Source organism: Lynx canadensis, chromosome A3 (assembly GCF_007474595.2).
Source record: "Lynx canadensis isolate LIC74 chromosome A3, mLynCan4.pri.v2, whole genome shotgun sequence".
In the NCBI taxonomy this organism is placed as follows: Eukaryota; Metazoa; Chordata; class Mammalia; order Carnivora; family Felidae; genus Lynx; species Lynx canadensis.
Window position 1 is genome coordinate 13,356,223 of NC_044305.1, and position 22,410 is coordinate 13,378,632.

Here is a 22,410-nt window from a genome sequence, read left to right on the forward strand (position 1 = left end):
TAGATGAAACAAACACACAGTACCGCAGATGTGTGAATTTATGCACTCGTCACTAAAAGCTGGCCAGGTACCATTTTATCACTGATAGAGGAGCTGCAAATTCCACTCAGAGCACAAGTGCTGTTGCACTGAATCCAGCAGTATAAGCATGCCTGCGTGTTATTATGAAGAACCGTGGAAAATTTCACAGGCTGACATCCAGAACGTCTGCGGTTCTTTTTCATATTTCTTCCTGCAAAGCAGTTATTAGAGCAGTGGCTGTTTTATATTTTTAAGCTGGAAATTTCCACTGTTTTTTTAAACTAGGCTTCTTAAATGTAAATTGCAAAATATTCCAAAATTCTAGCGTGACAGAAAGAATAATTCAGACAGAAAAGAATTAAAATATAGATCTTCAAATTTGGGTGAGGGGACTGGTAAGCAAACTGAGAGGTCATTTTTTTTTTTCAAGAAAGGGAAAAGAAAGTGTCCAGGGAGATACTAAGGCAATTTAAAGTTCCAATAATTTAATATAAATAACTAAATGTGATAAATAGCACACTGTAAGCTGGTATTTTTTTCATTAGCTTGTAGTAGAGGCATTCAAAAGCTAATCTAATCAGTGGAACAGTTAAACATAAAAACCATAGAAAGAGAAAACAGTATAATACAGCTTGATAAGAACGGAATACACTCTATACTAATACAGGTAACACTGGGTCTTTCAATAAGGGTTAAGGAGGGAAGAAGAATGACAAACCCACACAGCTAAGATTCAGTTTTTACACAGGTCTTCAGAACTTCTTCATTAGGATTATACCAGACCACTATTCGGTGTTTTTAATCTTCATCTACAATAATAAATCAGGAAATAGACAAAGCCTTATTGTTTCAGTTTTATTAAAGAGGTAAAACGACACATCAGGCTCCAGGCTATTTAAAATGAAAAATAACTTTTAGTAGTTAAATGTTATAGAAAATTTACTATGTTTAAGAACTGATATGTTCTAGGTTAACAGTCTTATTTCCTTCCATTTACATGAGTTAAGAAATGGGGTTATAATACATTTTTGCATAACTATCATTCAAGCGTTAAAGCACCTGTTATTCCTCCAAAATACACATGTGACCAAGAACTTGAGCATTAGTACAAAGACACTGCTGATCACCAATAAAGATCTGTACTAGCAAAGACTGAGAGAAAATACTTGTAAAATGTATCTAATAAAGATGTATATCCAGAATATACATTTTAAAAAAAGAAACCTTTGGAGCATCAGGTTGGCTCAGTCGTTAAGCATCCAACTTCGGCTGAGGTCATGATCTCACAGTTGACAAGTTTGAGTACCACATCAGGTAAGCTTGAGACCTGCTTCAGGTGAGCTCCAGCCCCACTTCAGGTAAAACACAAGCCCTGCTTCCCTCCCTCTCCCTCTCTCCCTCTCTCTCTCTCTCTCTCTGCCCCTCACTCACTTGCATCCCCCACCCCCGCCCCTCATAGGATTCTCTCTCTCTCTCTCTCTCTCTCTCTCTCTCTCTCTCTCTCTGCCCCTTGCTCACTTGTGCCTGGTCTCTCAAAAAAAAAAAAAAAGATAAACCCTTAAAACTGAGTAACAAAAAGAGGGGGAATAGAAAGTGCAAATACACTGACACAAAGCACATCAGCAGAACTTGAAGTAATACCTTATTTAGCGGTGAAACACTGAATGCTTACCCCTAAAGACAAAGATACCTATTCCCCCAAATTGATCAAATTGATAACAATCAAAATCCCAAGATTGTCCTGGAAGCATTAGTTTTAGTTATTACAGTAAAGCAAGAGGGGAGGGGAGGGGAGGGGAGGGGAAGGGAGGGGAGAGGAGAGGAGAGGAGAGCAGAGGAGAGCAGAGGAGAGCAGAGCAGAGCAGAGGAGAGCAGAGGAGAGGAGAGCAGAGGAGAGAAGAGGAGATGGGGTACCTGGGTGGCTCAGCTGAGTTGAGCTTCTGACTCCATTTTGGCTCAGGTCATGCACGGTCTCAGGGTTTGTAAGTTTGAGCCCAGAGTCAGGCTCTATGTTAAGAGCACAGAGCCTGCTTAGGATTCTCTCTCCCTGTCCCTTACACCCTCGTGTACAGACACACTCTCTCTCTCTCAATATAAATTGATAAACATTAAAAAAAGAGAAGAGGGGTACCTGGTTGGCTCAGTCAGTTAAGCATCCAACTCTTGATCTCGGCTCACTCAGATCATGATCTCACAGTTCGTGAGATAGAGCCCCACCTTGGGATCTGTGCTGACAGCACAGAGCCTGCTTGGGATTCTCTGTCTCCCTCTTTGTCTCTACCCCTCCCCACTCACTATCTCTCTCTCTCTCTCTCTCTAAATAAACAAACATTAAAAAAAATTTAATTATTCACAAACAACACGATTAACTATGTATACAATCCTAAGCAAACTACATAAAAACTACTAAAATATAAGTCTAGCACGGTTACAAAAAATACAAAATACAAAAGTTAGTCATATTTCTATATGCTAACAAATCACTGGAAAATTGAAATTTTTTAAATACTGTATGTACAATCACATTTTAAAATACGGGACTCAGTGATAAATTTGACAAGATCTATATGCTGCTAACTACAAAATACTAAGAGAAATTAAAGACCTAAATAAATGGAGAGATCTAGAACATTTTCATGGAACAGAAGACACAACATTTTTAAGAAATCAATTCTTCCCAAATTGATCAACTGATTCAGTGCAATCACAATCAAAACACAACAGAAATTTTGCAGATGATTCTAACAACCATATGGAAATGCAAAGGGCCTAGAATAACCAAAACAAAGGGAAAGGGGAAGACAAAGTTGGAAGATTTATCCTATCTCATTTCAAGACAAGGGTTAAGACAGATAAACTGACCTGCATATATTTGATTGATTTTCAACAAAGGTGCCAAGACAATGCAATAGCAAACGTATAATCTTTTCAACAAATGGTGCTGGGAAAGTTCAATAGCCATATATTGGGGCACCTGGGCAGCTCAGTCAGTTGAGCATCCAACTTTGACTCGGGTCATGATCTCACAGTTCATGGGTTGAACCCCCGCAGCTGACAGCTCAGAGCCTAGAGCCCGATTCAGATTCTGTGTCTCCCTCTCTCTCTGCCCCTCCCCTGCTTGTGTTCGGTGTCTCTCTCTCTCTCTCTCTCTTAAAAATAAACATTAAAAAAAATTTAAAAAAAAAATGAACCTCAACTCTTATCTCACCACATAAAAAAATTAACTCAAATGGTCATAGACCCAAATTCAAGGGCTAAAACCATAAAACTTCTAGGGTGCACCTAGGTGGCTCAGTGGGTTAAGCATCCACATCCAAGTCTTGGTTTTGGTTCAGGCCATGATCTCACAACTTGCAGGTTGGAACCCGAGTCAGGAGCCTGCTTGGGATTCTGTCTCCCTTTCTCTCTGCCTCTACCCCACTCACACTCTCTCTGTCTCTCTTTCAAAAATAAACAAACAATTAGGGGAGCCTGGGTGGCTCAGTTGGGTGAGCTTCCAACTTCAGCTCAGGTCATGATCTCACAGTTCATGGGTTCGAGCCCCACGTTGGACTGTGTGCTGACAGCTCACAGCCTGAAGCCTGCTTCGGATTCTGTCTCTCTGCCCCTCCCCCACTGTGTATTTGTCTCTCAAAAATAAATAAATATTTTAAAAAATAAAATAAACAAATAAACATTTTAAAAAATCTTTAAGGGGTGCCTGAGTAGCTCAGTCGGTTAAGCATCCAACTTCAGCTCAGGTCATGATCTCATGGTTTGTCGGTTCGAGCCCTGGGCTCTATGCTGACAGCTGAGACCCTGGAGCCTGCTTCAGATTCTGTGTCTCCCTCTCTCTCTCCCCCTCCCCCACTCGCACTCTGTGTCTCTCATCTCTCTTTCTCTCTCTCTCAAAAATAAACATTTTAAACAAAATTTTTAATCTTTAAAACTTCTAGAAAGCGTATGAAAAAAATATGAATGACCTTCGGCTGGGCTAGGATGTCTTAAATGCAACAGAGAGGTATTGACTATAAAAGAAAACACACACATTAAAAAAAAAAAAATCAGTAAGTTGAATTTCAATAACATTAAAAACTTTTGCTCTTCCAAAAACAGTTATGAAAATGAAACAGCAGACCAGTCTCAAGTTAAACATTTCTAAAACATATATCCAAAAAAGATCTGTATCTAAAGAACTCTTACACCTCCATATGATAACTCAACTTAAAAATGGGCAAAAAATATCAACAGATACTTCACCTAAATAAGTACATGAAAATATGCTCAACATCATGAGTCATTAAGGAAACTCACATTGAAGCCACAATGAGATACCACTAATATACCCACTAGAATGGCTAACATTAAAAAGACTGACCATATTGGGGTACCTGGCTGGCTCGGTAGGTACAGCAGGAGACTCCTGATCTCGGGGTTGTGACTTGGAGTCCCATGTTGGGTGTAGAGATTACTTAAAAATAAAAATTAAAAAATCAGGGGCGCTTGGGTGGTTCAGTTAGCTGAGTGCCCGGCTCTTGATTTTGGCTTGGGTCATGATCCCAGGGTTGTGAGGTCAGGCTCAGTGCTGAGCGTGGAGCCTGCCTGGGATTCTCTCTCTCTCCCTTTGCCCCTCTCCCCCACTCATGTGTGCTCTCTGTCTCTCTAAAATAAATACAACGAGGGGCGCCTGGGTGGCTCAGTCAGTTAAGCGTCCGACTTCGGCTCAGGTCATGATCTCAGTTCGTGAGTTCGAGCCCCACGTCGGGATCTGTGCTGACAGCTCAGAGCCTGGAGCCTGTTTCAGATTCTGTGTCTCCCTCTCTCTCTGCCCCTTCCCTGCTCATGCTGTGTCTCTCTGTGTCTCAAAAATAAATAAACATTTAAAAAAAATTTTTTTAATAAAATAAATACAACGAAAAAAATTTTAATAAAATTTAAAATTTTTTTAAAGCTTAAAAAATAAAAAGACTGACCATACCAAGTGTTGATGAGACTGTAGAATAACCAAAACTATCATACCCTGCTAGAAGAAATGTAAGATGGTACAACTGCTTTGAGAAACAAGTGGCAGTTTCTTAAAATTTTGAAGCATTGGGATGCATGGGTGGCTCAGTCAGTTAAGTGTCCGACTTCAGTTCAGGTCATGATCTCATGGTTCGTGAGTTTGAGCCCCAAATCAGGCTCTCTGATGTTAGCACAGAGCCTGCTTCAGATCCTATCACCCCTCTCTCTTTGACTCTGTCAAAAATAAATTTTACAAAAACATTTTTTAAAAAAGTTTAAAGGTTAAAAATACACTTAGTATATAACTCAGCCATTCCATTCCTACATATTTACAAGAGAAATAAAAGCCTATGTATGTCCTCACAAATCCTTGCAAACAAAATGTCATAGAAGCTCTACTTTTAATAACCAAAAACTGAACATAACCCAAATGTTCATCAACAGATGAATAAATAAACTGAGATACACCTAATGCAAGGCAATAGTACTAAGCAATAAAAAATAGAACGACTGATAATATGAGGGCTAGCTGGCTGACTCAGTCGGTAGAGCATAAAACTCTTGATCTCAGGGCTCTAAATTTGAGCCCCACGTTGGGTGTAGAGACCACTTAAAACCTTTAAAAAATATACTGATATATGTAACAACATGCACAAATCTCAAAATAACTATACAGTACTAAGTGAAAGAAACCAGTTCCCCTTGAAAAAAAGTACATGGTACTTTTGACTTTCCGCTCAGATGCGGCAAAGGTGCAACTGTTTTCTGTCATCCCAAACCCAGGTTCATCAGCCACCTCCATCATGTCGCCTAAGTTCAACCCTAATGAGATCAAATTCATATACCTGAGGTGTACCAGTGAGGAAGTCAGTGCCTCGTCTGAACGGAGATCAAGATCAGTCCTCTGGACCCATCTCCCAAAAAAGGTTGGTAATGACACCACAAAAACAAATGGTGACTGGAAAGGTATGAGGATTAGGTGAAACTGACCATTCAGGCCCAGAATGAAATGGTACCTTCCGCCTCTTCCCTGACTATCAAACCCCTCAAGGAATTGCCAAGAGACAGAAAAAAGTAGAAAAACAGTGAATGGCCTATTCCCTGTTAAGCACAGCAGGAATCACTTTTGATGAGACTATCAACACTGCCTGACAGATGAGGCACAGATCTTTAGCCACAGAAACTCCCTAGAACCATTAAAGAGATCCTGGGGACTAAGCCAGTCTATGGGCTACAATGTTAATGGCCACCACCCTCATGGCATCATAGATGACATCAATAGTGGAGCAGTGGAATGCCCAGCTCGTTAAGAACTACAAAGGAAGAGGCGTCCAGGTGGCTCAGTCAGTTGGGCGTCTGACTCTTGATTTCGGCTCAGGTCACAATCTCATAGTTCCTGGGATGGAGCCCCGAGTGCCGTCAGCACAGAGCCTGCTTAGAATTCTCTCCCTCCGTCCCTCTCTGCACCTCACCCACTTACAGGCATGCACTCTTTCTCTCTCTCTCAAAATAAATAAATAAACTTAAAAAAAAAAACTACAAAGGGAAATATTTCAGTAAAGGATCATCTGACAACGAAAGGGGGAAAAAAGTACACAGCAAAGAATTCCATTTATATAAATTCCCAAAAAGGTAAACTAATCTTCAGTGACTTAAGGCTGATCAGCAATCACCTGAAGATGGGAAGGGATAGATTATAAAGAGATACAGGGATATGTCCACTAGAGTTAACAGATATTTCCATTACTGTAACTGTGGTGACAGATTCACAGGTTGACCTCTAGGTCAAAACTCAAATTATACACTTTAAACATATGTAATTATCTGAATGTCAATTATACCTCAATAAAGGTAAAAAAAGAAAAAAGTAACCTATAGTGACAGAAGGCCAAACAATGGTTCACTGAATACTCCAAAACCTAGAAAAGGACTAAATACAAATGGACAAGATACTACTTTCTAGGGTGATGGAAATGTTCTGTACCTTGATTGTGGTTGGTAGTAACACAACAGTTTACATGTGTCAAAACAAACAACACGCGGGGCGCCTGGGTGGCGCAGTTGGTTAAGCGTCCGACTTCAGCCAGGTCACGATCTCGCGGTCCGTGGGTTCGTGCCCCGCGTCGGGCTCTGGGCTGATGGCTCGGAGCCTGGAGCCTGTTTCCGATTCTGTGTCTCCCTCTCTCTCTGCCCCTCCCCCGTTCATGCTCTGTCTCTCTCTGTCCCAAAAATAAATAAAAAACGTTGAAAAAAAAATTAAAAAAAAAAAAACCACGCTTAAAATGGTTCAATTTTAGTGTAAGTAAATTATACCTCAAAATAGATTTCTACAAATTAAAGAAAAAAAAAGCATACCCAGAGGCGCCTGGGTAGCTCAGTCGGTTAAATGTCAGATTTAGGCTCAGGTCATGAATTCATAACCTGTGAATTCGAGCCCCATGTCAGGCTCTGTGCTGACAGCTCAGAGCCTGGAGCCTGCTTCGGATTCTGTGTGTGTGTGTGTCTGTCTGTCTCTCTCTGCTCCTCCCCTGCTCCCGCTCACACTCTGTCTCTCTCTCTCTCTGTCTCTTTCTCAACAATAAACACTAAAAAAAATTTTTTTTTTAATTTTTTTTTTCAACGTTTATTTATTTTTGGGACAGAGAGAGACAGAGCATGAACGGGGGAGGGGCAGAGAGAGAGGGAGACACAGAATCGGAAACAGGCTCCAGGCTCCGAGCCATCAGCCCAGAGCCCGACGCGTGGCTCGAACTCCCGGACCGCGAGATCGTGACCTGGCTGAAGTCGGACGCTTAACCGACTGCGCCACCCAGGCGCCCCTAAACACTAAAAAATTTTAACAAAAAAACAGAGTTACCTGAGTGGCTCAGTCAGTTAAGCGTCTGACTTCGGCTCAGGTCACAATCTCACAGTTCACAAGTTTGAGCCCCGCATCAGGCTCTGTGCTGACAGCTCAGAGCCTAGAGCCTGCTTCCCATTCTGGGTCTCCCTCTCTCTCTGCTTCTGCCCTGCTCACACTCTCTGTCTCTTTCTCTCTCTCTCTCAAAAATAAATAAACATTAAAAAATTTTTTTTTAATTTATAAAAAATTATAACACACACCCACAAATGTTAAATAGGTACATTTACATTTCAAACATCTTTAAACACATTAAACAGAATATATAGTTACAACATATTGTAGTTTACCACCTCATTAAACTATGCTAACAGTTTGATATCCTGACATTTTTCTATTTTACATGTTTTTAATTTTTACATTTGATTTTTGTTATAAAAGAAAAGGAAAGCATAAAAGCATTAAAAGAAACACACGAGATAGGGAAAACAAGCACTTCCATACAGCACTTCCTACAACCTCTACAACAGGAAGCCACTTGCAATACCTGTAAAACTTAAAGTCATACCCTTTAATACTCTAGCATTCTACTGCCAGAAATTTTTATAGGCTTTACAACAAAACATGGGACAAAGAAATACGTATGAGGATATTCACTTACAGCTGTTTGTAATAATATAAAACTGGATAAATTATGATATATCCACTACACAGCGGAATGCTGTGTAACCATTAGAAAGAACTTAGTAGTTATAAATACAGACCTGAAACCTCTCCCCAAGATCATTTAAAAAATATACACGATCCAGAAGAGGGCTCCTGAGTGCCAATTACAGAAGTGTGTTTGTTTTATGAAAATTTATAGGCCTGTACTTATGCATTTTCCTGAATGTATGCTACACTTTATTATACTTTACCCAAAAATGTAGGAGAAATTCACTGAACTTAAAAGCTTTTAAGCATATGCATTTATGTATGTATCTAGAGTTAACAATGACCCTACAGTTAACAAGAACTCTGAGCAGGGGATAGGGAGGTGGCTGGGAAACACTTGAGGAAGGATGCCTTACTTTGCACTGTATACATACCCTCTTGTCCCTTTTGAATTTGTCCCATGTGCACCTGTTACATATATCAAAAAATATTTTTGAACTGACACCATTTACAACTATATCTCTGTATGAGTTGGGATTTTCATAATACAGAAATAAACTAGAAGCAGAGGTGGATTTAGATCCGTAATAGTTGTTAAGAACCCAATTTCAAATTTTATATTCATCACAGCAATTTCATTTTCACTGCCTTTACAACCAGCAAACAGTTTAAATTTCAACTTAGAAAATAAGTTTTAATAAAATCGCATTTTCTATTTCGAATAGGGTTTTGTATAAGACTTCAGTGGAAGGGAAAAAAACAGCTCTGCAGTACAAAAGACAGTTAAATGAGATAATGGACATTAAACACCCAAAACTGTCCAGGCATATTAGCTTGGATAAATGCTAGCTTTTAGCTTTAATACCTAAGAATATGAATCAGAACACAGGAGAGATAATTTTTAGTAGGGTAAGACCAGGGAAGGCAGAACAAGAGAAACTTAATAGCAGCTAAAGTATAAGACACATAGAAATAAGATGATGCTGGAAATGTAGATTAGAATCAGATTATGAAAGGCTTTGGGAACTCCATGGGAAGGAGTTTAGTTTCATAATCTTAGACAATGAACAACAGATTTCATGCCTTCAAGCAGTCAAGCGACTTGGGATGGGATAAGTTTTAAAAGATAAATAAGAGGGGAAACCTGGCTGGCTCAGTTGGTTGAGCATGCGACTCGATCTCAGGCTCGTGAGTTCAAGTCCCATGTTGTATGCGGAGCCTACTTTTAATTAAATACATACATACACACACAGGCAGACAGATAAATACCAAAAAGAAAGATAAATAAGAAGTGCACCTGGCTGACTCAGTCAGTGCAGCATGTGACTCTAGATCTCAGGGTCATGAGTTAGAACCCCACACTGGGAGTAGAGATTACTTTAAAAAAAAAAAAAAAGATAGTGGTGTCTCAGTTCCTGGGTTTGAGCCCCACATCAGGCTCTGTGCTGACAGCTCAGAGCCTGGGGCCTGCTTCAGATTCTGTATCTTTCTCTCTCTGCCCCTCCCCTGCTCACACTGTTTCTCTCTCTCTCTCTCTCTCTCTCTCTCTCTCTCTCTCAAAAATAAATAAATAAATAAATAAATACACACACACACACACACACACACACACACACACACACACACAAAATGGAGAGACATCCATAACTATCTGCACAGAATATCCTCTAATAGCAGTTGCCTTTGGGAAGGAGAGTAGCTACAAAAACCAAAGACATGGGGGACCATGATCCTTACTTTTTCAAGATATGTGTATACACACACACACACACCTTTTTGTAATGTTTAAACTCTACCATGTTTATGCCCTTTTAGTTTAAAATAATGTGTATATATATATATATATACACACAATTTTTTTATTGTACTAAACACTACATATTAAAAGATGTGGGAAAGAGAGATCAGAAACAGCAATTAATTCCGTTTAGATCTACTCCATCTCCTCCAAGAAGTTTTCCCTAACAATTCTAGTTGAAAATGACCTTTTCTTCCTCTGAACTTCTGAACCACTTATTTATGTTGTTGCAACTATGTTTTTTCAGTTATACTTATTTCTCAACTAGATTATAAGCTCCTAGATCACAAAGGGATTTTAATGCCTACAATGCTTAGCATAATTCTTTGAAGAACCGTGGTACTGAATAAAAACATTTGAACAACTCACAGAAGGACGGTCCAGTCTTAGGACATCTGGGAAGTATGAATCCTAAGGCCCGGACAGGATTAATCTGGGACAACTCTGTAAGGAAGACATAGGTCCTTAGGACTAAGACTCTAATTTTATCTCAATTTCCAGATAGAAAAGCTGACCTGAGAGTTAGAACTTTAGAAACTTTCATATCCAAATGCCAAGCATTGGGGGAGGGGACACCTAAAATGAATATAATCGAAAAAATAATAGATGACTTTAGAAGCTTATTAAAAAAAAAAAAAAATGGTGCCCACTTCAAAAATAGACCATCTGATTGAATCTGCCCTACCAATCAATAAATGCAGACTCCTATGCATGTGAAGAGATAATTAAGATTCATATCAGAAAATAAGAACTGTATTTTCAGTTGTGGTGGTCTGGGAAATTTACTTAAATGAGACAGGATCTGAACTAGACCTTAATGGCTAGGTTAGATAGCAAGGGAGAAGAGTCAGAAAGCAGCAGCATGACTCAAGAGGCAACAAAAATGGGAAAGATTGATTTTAAAAAGACGATGATTAAAAACTGAATATTAGGTTAAGGAATTTCGATTGTACGTTGCAAATTTTTAAGCAAAAAATGTAATCAAAATGATGTTTAAGAAGTAGAGAGAGGACTTAGGGAAAGAATAGGGACTACTTTGAAAACTATTACAAATATCTAGAAATAAAGAGCCTGAACTAGAGTTTTAGAAATTGTAATGAAAATATATGTAAGAGAAATGTATCAATAGGATTCTGCAAAAACAAAACCAGTTTACTCAAATCCACTAACATTTGAGTATTTAAATGACCAAGTCTTAAAATGCCTTACCTCTGAGCTCTTACTAATGATTTCTCACCAACAGAAACTGTTGTCTCCATATTAAAATCTCACTCATTCTTCAAAGTCTTGCATTCTTATCACCTGGTCAGAAGTAGTCCTTTCCTCCTCTGAACTTCTTCTTGATCTTTATAAGCAAAATAAATTGCCTCATACTGAAGTGATGTGAATACCTGATTGATTGTGTGCACTTGGAGGTCAAAACCTTATTAACTCTCACAGCGCCTTCAACACTACAAGCTTAATAAACACTGGTTAAGTATGTGTGTATGGGGGAGTGGGCAACCGCCAAACAGTAGCAAATTAAAGATGATTAAAGCTTGGGGCCTCATAGCTAAGAGAATGCTGAATGCTGGTATGAAAAGTCAGTTTAAAAAGTAACATGTGGGAGGCTTGCCTGGGTGGCTCAGTCAGTTAAGCATCTCTTGATTTTGGCTCAGGGCTCAGGTCACGATCCCCCCCCCCCCCAATCTCTGAGGATTCTCTCTTCCTCTCTCTGCCCCTCCCCCACTCGTGCACGCACTCACACTCTCCCTCAAAATTAATAAAACTTAAAAAAAGAATTAACATGTGGGAGGTATTTCATACTTTAAACAAAGAAACAGAAAAGTGGAGTTTATTAGACAAGTTCACAATTCCAGGTTCACCTAACTTGGTTTCCCTACACCTAAGGCTTCTACCACATTCTAGAACTGTATTTTCAGTTGTGGTGGTCTGGGAAATTTACTTAAATGAGACTAGATGTGGCTGTGTGCTTTGAAAGTAGCTTCCTGAACTCACTGTATTGATGCCTGGTGAGATTATTCTTAAATCTTAATACAGTGATAGTCCTGTCTTATTATATGAAGAATATACAACTGGCACTCCAATGGATGCAACGTATGTGTGGAGTTATTTTTCTCACTGGCGAAGTTAGATTTTCCTGGATGCAGCCAAGGGCTTGCTCTGACAGCAATGGGGCCAACTATGTTCACTGGGATGAAAGTCTTATAAAAACACAACCACCACCAGACAGGTAAAAGAGGAAAAGAGATGAGCTTGGATGGAGCAGAGGGTGTTTAGACTAAAGACACAATTTGGTGAAAAGAATACTGGGTAATCCTTAAAACATTTTCAAATAAAGTTGCCAAATTTCAATCTGGAAACAAAATCAAGCTGATATAGCTACTCTACAGAGTGACTTAAATTCAATAATCCATTCCACTGATGACAGCTTTACTGAGAGTAAAGAAAAATATGACTTCATTTTCTTACAAGAGAAGGAGGGGGTTGAAAATTCTCTCCCCCTCCCCCTTCCCCAGACACATATGTGCCAGCACACACTTTGCAGCTTGTAGCCCCTACTATGAAGTCAGGAGCTCAAAAATCATCCTATCTCCCAACTCATGAGTCAGCACTGAAAGGTTACCATTATCTGATATAAAGAGCTTAACCCATTTAATGTTTGCCCAACAAAATTTAAATATAAGACCATTCTACATATCTATACAATGCTTTAAGTTTATAGAATTCTCCAATATAATGAACTTTGGAGATCACATATTCCACCCCCTTTGTTTTATAAATTTTACGGAATGTCTTGAGATTGATTTGCATGAAGCTTACAATACTAGCTTGCAAATTATTCTCAACTCTTCTTCACAAGTATCATTTTCAAAGTAACAGGCCAACAAATGATATTGATTAGGTAACAAAAGGGGGGAATATCCAAAAGTTTTCGTGTGTAGATTTTTTTCAGGTTTATTTATTTTTTAGTCATCTCCACACCCAACGTGGGCCTCGAACTCATGAACTGGAGATCAAGCATGCTCTTCCCACTGAATCAGCCAGAGTCCCTGAGATTTTTTTTTTTTTTTATTAAAGTTGTTTTAAAACTGAGTGTATGATCATGCTGCTCTTTCCACCAGTAACAATTAACTCGCATGTATAAAAATGTCAGTTTAGGCCATTTAGATTATGATAAACAAACATTTCCTCTCAAAGTAAAAATAATTTGGTTTTAGATTTCACTTAAACAGAAAAGCAAAGAGTATTTACTCTAAAAGCCTCCCCCACCCCCCTCTTTTTGTTGTTGTTAAAACTCTTTCTTCCCCTCCCCACGCTTTCTCCTCTTTTGTACTCAAGTTCTCAAATGCGTAAGCTGGAGGCACAATACCACAATACAACTGCAGGCTTCCTGCCTACTGGCCAGTCATTATTCTTAACTCGAGAACTTTCAAAACACTGCTTGGGTTGCTTTGAAATTCCCTCTTTCAGATTTTCCCTCCTTCATGGAACATCTATTTAAAAGAATGACTTCAAAAATGTCTTGCTGCACCCAATCAACACTCTCTAAGCAAACTAAAAACGCTAGCCTTAGATATGAAGGTGGGACATAAACACCTGAAGTTCCTCAAACACCAATCTGAAAATACAAGACGGGGGAAAAAAAAAAAAAGTGTATTTCTGGCCAAGCATAATACTAATTTTTCTCATATGTATACTAATCCTGTTTCTGAAAAATTCCACATTTATAACTACAATACTACCATCACTTTTTTTTAAAACCATATAGATCTCTGTCAGCAACTACACTGGGATCAGTGGAAAAGGGCTACCTTAATTATTACCAAAAAAGTAAAGTTCACAAGAGTGAAGTATATTCATTTATTTTAAAAAGTTATCAAGGGAAGAAAAAATTACCAGCAGCAGTCACCTGGAAACATGGGGAATTTCCCATTTCCTCTGACCACACTTTAATGGTGGCAGCAGTACCTATAAATGTATTTGGTTGTTGAAATAAACCAATGGAGCTACTCTAGACACAGACCTAGATGTGGGAGCATGGGGGGGCGGGGGGGATAAAGTATATGCCCCGTTCAACATGAGTTATTTCCTTTTTAAAGGCAAAAGCATTAAAATTAAACCTTGGACACATTGGTTCATGAGTAACAACTTCTCAAATTGTTACAATACATAAAAATTTTTCTAACACCTCTAACAAAAACAAAAAGACTAATTTATTTCAAACAATATTCAAAAAAGTTCAATCCCAGTACAACAAAATAATTTAGCTAGTCCCCTGGAGTTTGTTATAATGGGATTTAACCTGTGCACTCAACATTCAATTAACCATGAGGCTTATCCTAATTGAGGATTATGCTGAGTTCTGCAGTCTTTTCCCATCTATCCATCTACTACTCCCACTCAGCTGCTATAGCTACCAAAAGCAAAGCCCCAGGGAGCAGTAGATTATCCATTACTATGTGGTACCCATGCCAATATTCCCTTTTCATCCTTACATGGATGATAAAGAGTTAAATTTAGTAATCTAATCAGCCTAGTTTCCAAAAACTGAAACTTCAGAACCCTCTTAACCTCTAATCAAAGAAATTAAACATTTCAGAATACCTTCATAGGTGGACAGCATACAAAAAAAATTTTTTTACACTCAAAAAAAAAAAAAAAAAAGTCATTCTTTCCACGAACATATCGGTAAAAAATATCAATGGAAAAGAAAAAATAGGACACAGACGTTCATAATGAAAAACAGGAAAAAATACTAACAGAAAAGACTAGTACATTTGCTCTTAAAATATTCTTTGAAATAGGTAAAGCCCATTTGCCAGATAGGTCAGACTTCTTTCCTTTGCCTCTAGGCCACAAAATTTATTACAGTTAAATAAACCTTTATTACTGCCCCCCCTGTAAATTGACCTAGGCCAGCAGAACCTACCAAACTGAGTTAATGCTGACAAAGTTGGGAACTGCAGTATGTAGTCTAAGAAGATTATCCAGTTTGTGGATAAATCAGCCTCCTAGACAGTGCAGGTCTTCCTTTCAACTCCTGCTGTGTATCTTCTGGCCATTTTCCTGTTCATTTAACTCCCCACCAGAAGGTAGGAAAGGGAACGGCGATTAAATTCAAGTCAATTCCGTCATTTGTTAGGAGTGGAAATAAGGTTAGACTCTGGATAAACTGCACCCTTAACCCAAAATAATCTCCCAGAAACTCTATCAGAAAACCAATGGGCTAAATGAATTTACGCAGCAAACACTAACAAAAAGAAGGAATAAGCCTCATTACAATACAGCCCCTCCTCCACTTTTACTGAGAAATGTTCATTTTGTGATCCCCTCCCCCACCCCCAAAAAGCACTCAATAAAATGGAAGAAAATGCCTACATTTTACTGCAGCATTCAATCTCCATACTATCCCTGTGGATCTAAACTAACATGCAGTTACCCATTTCTTTAATCTGTTGAACTATGAGAAAGAAGAAAAGTTAAGATACATTTCCAATACTAATTTTCTGCTCCCAGAGCTTTAAACACTCGATAATGAAAAAACAAAAACAGAATATTTTACACTACAGGGTATATAATAAGTTCAAACCAAACTGGGACAGGTACTCTCTGGTTTAACCTATGAGAAACTACATGAGAAACTCTTCAACATGATCAACAACTCCTTCTAGTCCTAGGTAACATTAAAGTAACAACTGCATTAAATTGTGGTCCCTTTCCATTGTAGACAAACAGCCACTGGAGGCTATACTCATTCTAAACTTACAAAAATCAAGTTTTTGAAAGTAGTCTACATCCTCAGGCCATGGCTTGAAATTATATATTCTAAAAAACTGAAAAAGAAACCCTAAAGCCATTTATTTTAACACCAATTTGGGTTTATATCTTACCTTATTGTCTGAATTATTTTTAAATTATTTGTTTAAAGACTTCTCAAAAAACATACTCGTCTTTAAAAGATTCTAGAATCAGTTAATACACAAAAGAATTTAAAAAAAAAACAAACCCTCATCTTTAATATGTCCCTGAAGTTTATTTCAAAACACCAGTCAAGAAGGCTTTAGTAAGTAACCATTTCAAAAACTATTCATTTCACATCTCCCAGAAAAAGGATCCAGGGTCCTGCGGTACACTCCTTACTGAATGAATTCTAATTTGTTTGTCTAGGGAGTGAGGGGCAATTTAGAGAAACAATTCTTATACAGGGATTAAGAATATATCCCTGATATAAAAAATAACTCTTATGGGGGGGAGGGGGGAGGGGATGCACAGTTTACTCAATGTCAAAATATAGTGAAATTATTTAATGCAATCCCTAACCGTCTAAACTCTAGTATTACTGAATTTCTTTAATGAACTGTAGTGTTGGTAAATTTAAAACCAGCATTCTAGAACTTACAAAAATAGAAATCCTGTTAATTATGCTGGGGTTGTGTTTGCATTCTCGAAGTCTCTGTAGGTAAGGAATATTTTATGGTAGAAATATTTCCTGCAACCGCTCTAGAAACATCATAGCAACCCACTTATTCTACAGTCATGTTCAAAATGTAGATCTATAAACTAGAAGCTGGCATATGCCTCTTTTTTAACGCTGATTGGACAATTAAGTCACTTCTATCAATATATAAAATACCACTGTAATTTAGGATCACAGGCAACCTAGATTACTGCTCATTTAAATGCAGAACCTGAAGCAACCTCCAGTGACAGGAGCTATAGTGTTCAATATCATTTTACATGTTACAAACAGAGGCTTCATCTTACGTACAAACAATGCACCCTGGCAGCCGTTCTTCATCCTCAAGCCCCACAGATTGTTACTTCTTTAAGGGTGTCAGTGCATAAGGCAACATCAGAGGTAAGTTCAGAAGCTTTTTCTAACAGCTATCAACATTTGTTCAAGACAGTGAAAAGAAAACAATATTCCCGCCACATTCTCCCTTTCTTCTGTTCATCTTATCTTCCTGCCTTTGGTACCCAGCAAGGGTTATGTTTCAAATAAAAATCTTAAAATAATTATTCCAAAGACCAAGGATACTCCAGAAACCGGCAACAGCCACTGCCTCCGAGGAGCCGGAATTGGAGGGTTCACAGGAGAGACTCATTTTTCAACGCTTGTGTACCTTTTTCCAGTTGGGTATCGTATCTGGTATAACCTATTCTAAACAGAGCAGTAATTCAAATTTTTCTCAAGAACAAGTATTTCACGAACTTCCAGATTTCCATTTCACGTTTCAGTGTATGCGGCATTCACAAGACCCACGTTTGGGGTTTGGTTTGGTTTGTTTTGTTTTTTCCATCATCCTCTCTACAACCTGCTGCAACAAACATACTGAAGCTTTCTTGCAGCCAGGGACCAGTTAGGTGGGTCCGAGGCTGGGCATTTAAATCAGGAGATCCAGCAATCTCACTCAACACCGCTCCCACTCGCTCATCTCATTCAACTCCATTTAAAAAACCACTGCAGCGAGACAGCTGGTACTCGCCTTCCGGTTTCTTTACGGTACAGGCTTAATAACAAAAACAGGTTGGCTTTGAAGCGCTGCTCAAAAACTGCAAAAAAGGAAGTCTTCGCATTCGAGACGGGGCGGGGGGCGGGGGGGCTGGGGGGGGTGAGTTTCGACTTCGGGACAATTTCATGCCTTTCGTGTCATTCCATTTTGGAATCCCAAACTCCTCCTGTTTTATGAGATTTTGAGACGATGCTTTCTCGCTCTCACCACTGCCCTTTTGGTTAACTTTTCCACCCCGAGTGCCCTCAAACTGGGAGCTACTAAGCCTCCCAACGACTCATGGATCATCCATTTTTTTTTTTTTAAGGCATGTGCAAGACAATTTAAATCATTACAAACTCCATCAACGTACGTAAGATTCGAGATGGGGACCGGGGGGGGGGGGGGGAGAAAAAACAGTCCTGACGAAGACAGCCAAACCCCAAATTTGATCTACCAACTTCCCACTTGCCATTTCCCAACCTTCACACCGGAGGTAGCAAAATGCCTTTTTACCGAGAAAACTGCGGAGAACCTCCCCGTGCCCAAAATGCAATTCCGCAGATCATTCGAGTTCAAAGATTAAAAATGCCCCGGTGCGGGAGGAAACACAGCAACAAAACGCAACCCGATTCTGGGTGCGACTTGGAGGCTGGGGTGGGGGTCGTGGGGTCTGCGCCGCTGCCCCCGCCCCCTAATTCTTCCGAATAACTGCGAAGGAGCCGAGGCAGCGGGAGGCGGACGCGGGGAGCTTTCTAAAGCAGCCCCAAGGGCTGGGGAAAGACAAAACTTCAGGGACAGGAGGGGAAAAGTGGGCCCCCCGCGGTCCCCCCCCCCGAAACTCCTCGGGGTGACCCCTCCGCGCGGGGACCCCCTCCGACTCCCAAGCCGGCTGCCGCCCCACCTCAGCTCCCCTCCTCCGGCCGCGGGGCCGCCCCGGGCTGCGGGGAAGCGGCGCGGCCCCGACACCCCAAAACTATCTCAGCGCGCCCCCCGCTCGGCGCGCCCCTCAGCGCCGCCGCGGAGCCGCAAAGCCGCCGGCTCGCGGCACCCCGGGGACTCGCCCTCTTCACCCTCGCCTCGCACTCCACCCCCTCGCCCGCCGCCGCTCCTCCTTTATCTCCACTCACCGCCCGCCGCCATTTTCCTCGCAGCTCAGCTTTAAATCGGAAACTCGCCGCTCAGCCCGCAGCCGCCGCCACCGCCGCCGCCACCGACTCAGCCGCCGCGGCCGCCGCCGTCGCTGTGTGGAGGCTGAGGCGGCAGCGGCTGGAGCAGCGGCGCGGGGGCCTCCGGGATATGTAGTCCCGAGGCCACGCCCAGCACTACCGGTCCCAGGGGGCCTTGCGCGGCCTGGGCGCTGGGTGCCCCCGCCCGGCCGCGCTCGCGCGGCGCGAGGGCGTGGCGGTGAGGACCCCCAGGCCGGTGTCCCCGGCTCGCCGCCTGGAAGCCGCGGCGGGTTCCGGAGCGTTGGAGTGCAGCCTCAGCCCTGCCCTCAATCTTGTCACACTTGCCTTCGTCCAGTAATATCTAACCTTTACCTAGCGTTTATTGTATGCCAAGTACTGATCCTCAAAACAAGCATCCCTTCGAGACCACTGTTATCCTCATTGTTCAGAGGAGCAAACTGAGGCACACGGTCCGAAGCCACCGGGCTCTTCATTAGATGCTAAAGTCACCGGGCGAAAGGTTGTTGGGTGATAGTATATTCACTATATATTCAGCCCCCAAGTATCCCACGGAATAGCTTGCTTTGCAGTGGACAGATCTGGCAGACACCATCTCAACCGAGAGATCTAATCACCAAACACTATCACTTAGCTTCACCAGTAATGGATCAAACTGACATTACTTGTCTCCTGATATGATGCAATGGGGATGGCACAAAGCCACCTCTGTAGTAGTATCCTTGCCAAAAAAAAACAGCCGACCTGAACCTAACTGTGAAGAAACAACCAGGCAAATCCAGAATGTGGGACATGCTACAAAACACCTTGCCTGGGCTCTTAAAAAAGCACGGAAGAGGTGAAAACCAAATGGCAGTAGGTGAGCCTTGATTGGATCAAGATTTTTTTTTTCTTTAAAGTAAAACGGACGGCAGGAAGGGGGGTGTGTGTAATATAGACTCTATATTAGATAATACTGTTGAATCAGTGTTAAATGTCTCGAGTGTGAGTAGAATAAAAAAACCACCTTATGCTCTGCTCCCATCCTTTCCCACCTGGACTACTGCAGTAGCTTTCTCGCCGTTCTCCCGGCTTCCATTCCAGCCTACTCTCAACGTAGCAGCCAGAGAGGTCCTGATAAAAACCAAGTCATTTTATGTCTGTCTTCCAAAACCTTTACAGTAACCTGCAGAGCCCACACAACCTGTCTATCCCCTTTCAGTCACCATCATCCGCTTCTTGTCCAACCCACTGCTGTATCCCAGGCCCACTTGGACTCCTTGGGGTCCCTCCAACATACCTACCACACCTTGACCTCAGAGGCCCTGCCTCTGCTATTTCTGCCTGGTTCGCTCCCCGCCCCACCCCTACCCCCACCACCACCACCGGAAAGTTTAAACAACACCCTCCCTCATCTCCCTCCCCACCCCTCATTGTCCAAATGTCACTTCTTCAGTGAGGCTTTCCCTGATTGCTCTATTTTAAATTCCCACCCACTGTGGTCTCAGCTTTCTCTATCCCTCTTCCCTGCTTCATTTCTTTTCATAGCATTTTTTATCATTGGAAACAACATATTTTTGTTTACTTGCGGTACTTATTATCTCTTTTCCTCACTAGGATGAAAACTCCATGAAGGTAGAGCTTTTGTCTCTTTCATTCTCTGACGTAGTATTCTCAGGACCCACTACATAGTTTAGCGAGAGTACTCACTCAGAGGGTATATGCTACTTGTATTCAATCCCTCATCAAACAACAGATAACAAACACTGTGGTTGGATGTTGAGGATCCCGAAATGAATGCTAAGACCCTGCATGAACTTTCACCTGAACGACTGAAGCTCTCCTTGCTTTTCCCTTTAGTAATCCCCAAAACACTCCCCACACAGTAGCCAGAGGGATCTTTGAAAACTCATGCACTAAATCATGTCACTTCCAACCTGAACATGTTCCAGTGACATCCTATTGCATTTGGGATAAAACCCAGACCCTAACTGGCTTGGTCTCTGCTTCCCTCTCCGATCTCAGGTAATAGATCTTTTCTAATTTCTTATCCTGTGCAAGACACTAACATTCCTCTTGTTTCGAGAACTTCCCAAACATGCCTCAGGGACTGTCGCTTACCGTGCTGTTTGTTCCCTTTGCTCTCAGGCAGTTTTCATTCCTCCTGGCGTGCTCCCCATTGTCATTCAGGTCTCTGCTACCTATTGTCATTCAGGTAGATCTTCTAAAGCAAAGAAGATCAGGGGCGAGTGAAGAAGCTTCCAGCTCTTAATCTCAGGGTCGTGAGTTTGAGCCCCAAGTTGGGTGTATAGATTACTTAAATAAACTTAAAAAAAAAGTTAAAAAAAAGAAAAAAACATAGAAGATCAAGTAGATCTTCCAAACCAAACGCTCCAAGAGGGCAGGGAATTTGTTCAGTTCACTCAAGCGTCTCCAGCACCCAGATTAGTGTCTGGCTTAGAGTAGGCACTTAAATAATTGCGAAGGAAATGGAAAGAAAGAAAGAAGGAAGGAAAGGGAGGGGAAAAGAAGAAAGGAAAGAAGGTAAAAAAGAAATCAATCTATCAATTATATATATACATATACGTAAACATGTATATGCATATATATACATGTACATATATATACATACATACTTATATGTGTGTGTGTGTGTGTGTGTGTATACACATACACATATATATTCAGCTCTCTGGTCTCAGACCTAGTTTGTGGCAACATGACTAAACACAGCAAGAAGTTGGGAATCATTAGTAAATATGGGACCCATTAAGGTGCCTCCCACAGGAAAATGGTGAAGATTGAAATAAGCTAGCGCGCCAAGTACATTTGCTCCTTCTGTGGCAAAACCAAGATGAAAAGAAAAGCTGTGGGGATCTGGCACTGTGGCTCCTGCATGAAAACGGTGGCCGGTGGTACCCGGACCTACACTACCAGCTCTACAGTACCATCAGAAGACTAAAGGAGTAGAAAGACCGGGAGAAGTTCCACCATTTGAAACATTGCTAGCCTATAATAAATGGGTTACTTTATGTGGCCAAAATATCTATATCTACGCATATAAATATGTTATAGATATGTATAGATACATATACATATAGAATACATAGATTCACAGCAGGTGTAACTAATATTAACAATTAAAAAATATGGGGGCGCCTGGGGGCTCCTGAATGGCCCAGTCGGTTGACCGTCTGACTCTTAATTTCAGCCCAAGTCACGATCTCCCGGTTCAAGGGATCAAGCCCCTCTGCTCTGACGCCACAGAGCCTACTTGGGATTCTCTCTTTCTGCCCCACCCCACTTGCACCTGTGCACACACTTTCTCTCTCTCTCTAAAAATAAATAAATAAATGTTAAAAAAATAAGTAAAAAAAATACGAAAAATGAAAATAAAAAATATATACAAGTTGTTTGGGAACGCAAGAATAGACCTTTTAACTCAAGGGGTAT

The 22,410-nt window shown here is 40.9% G+C and overlaps 1 protein-coding gene and 1 pseudogene across 1 annotated transcript in view; one reads left to right on the forward strand and one right to left on the reverse strand.

Annotated features, from left to right (window-relative positions):
* The window catches only part of NCOA3 (nuclear receptor coactivator 3), a 139,508-nt gene extending 120,457 nt beyond the window's left edge, over positions 1 to 19,051 (reverse strand). Inside the window, 1 exon segment of the mRNA XM_030309452.1 lies at positions 18,922 to 19,051. The gene's annotated coding sequence lies outside the window, so the exon portion shown is untranslated.
* Positions 19,052 to 21,676: 2,625 nt separating this feature from the next.
* On the forward strand, positions 21,677 to 21,966 carry LOC115509833 (annotated as a pseudogene).
* The last annotated feature ends 444 nt before the right edge of the window (positions 21,967 to 22,410 follow it).